Here is a 1,490-nt window from a genome sequence, read left to right on the forward strand (position 1 = left end):
AAATATTAAAAACACGATGTATCTCGCTGCATTGCGCGAGTACTCTTCTAGTATAAATAAAAGGATCCACCAAATTAAATGAAAACAGTAGTTATATGTAGAGTATTGCATAGATTTCTATATAATATATATTCTAAGTGATTTTTAGAAAGTAAAAAGTAGTTATATGTAGAGTATTGCACAAAGCATCAGAATCTCAAGGGACATCGAGATTTTATATGTTACCCGTGCAATGCGGCAGGAGTCATGAATTTTAACGATTTTAAAGTTCCACTGGTTTTATAAGATAAAATTTAACGATGATATATGTTACACTTGGTCTTTGCATATTAATACAATTTGAATAAATAAGAGTTATGGTTCCAATTACAGATTATCGATGAAAAAAATTATATGACAGTTTAAAATCCAACATATTTAAACGACTACACAAATGTATTCGATTTACATCAAGAGCAAATAACCAAGAAACTTGAGTTTTAAGATAAACACTCAAAACCAATAAATAAAACTACAAAATTGACAGATCATAAGCCATGAAAAGACAAAAAAATATGGGTTTTAGAATGAAATTTCAATTGTTTACCCTCTTTCTTGTCCAGAAACTCAGATTAAGGTTGAATTAATACATGTATATATATATATATATATATATATATATTTCAAAAAAACCCAATAACATATTAATTCAAAACATATTATACAGTGCAATTTGGACAACCTAACCCCAAAATATATAGTATATATATAAATAAATAACTCTAAAAGTATAAATCGTAAATATTAAAAAGATTTTTTCACAGTATATATAATATATAATAATATAATTAAGTCAAAAAATATTCAACATTGGACTCATTTCGAAGGTATTAACGAGACGATTATAATGGTGTAACTCGTTAAAATAAAAATATATTTTTTAAACATGTTTTAATTGATATACGATTATGTATATTAATTTGATAAATGTTTAAAATAAAACATTTAAAAGTTAGGACATAAAGTAAATTAATTAATTAATTATAGGGGTATAAAGTATAAAATAAATTATAATTTTAAAAAAATATTGTAAGAGGGTGAGTGTATGTGAGGAGAGGAAGGGGTGAAAAGTGAAAAAGTGAGTATAAAAGGTATTTTGATCATTTAGAATTTTAAGACTTTAAGACTTTTGCTAAATTTGCTTAATAAGACTAGAAGCGTACTCGCGCAGTGCAGCGAGATACATCGTGATTTTAATATTTCATTTTATTCTTTATCTCAGTCGATGTTATAATATGACTTTATGTGATTTTGAAAAAAAACGATAATGTTTTTATTTTTGAATAAAATATATGTTTGAATATATCATAATAATTTGACAAAAATATATCGATATTAGTATCAAATTACTTATTTGAAATTCCTCATTTTTTTGTGTAATTTTTTAATTCAATTTTTTTATAATTTAATTTATGTACAATAACGAAGTAATTTATATTTGGTTTAATAAT

The sequence above is a fragment of the Cynara cardunculus genome (assembly GCF_001531365.2).
Source record: "Cynara cardunculus var. scolymus isolate 2C chromosome LG 7, CcrdV1, whole genome shotgun sequence".
Lineage (NCBI taxonomy): Eukaryota > Viridiplantae > Streptophyta > Magnoliopsida > Asterales > Asteraceae > Cynara > Cynara cardunculus.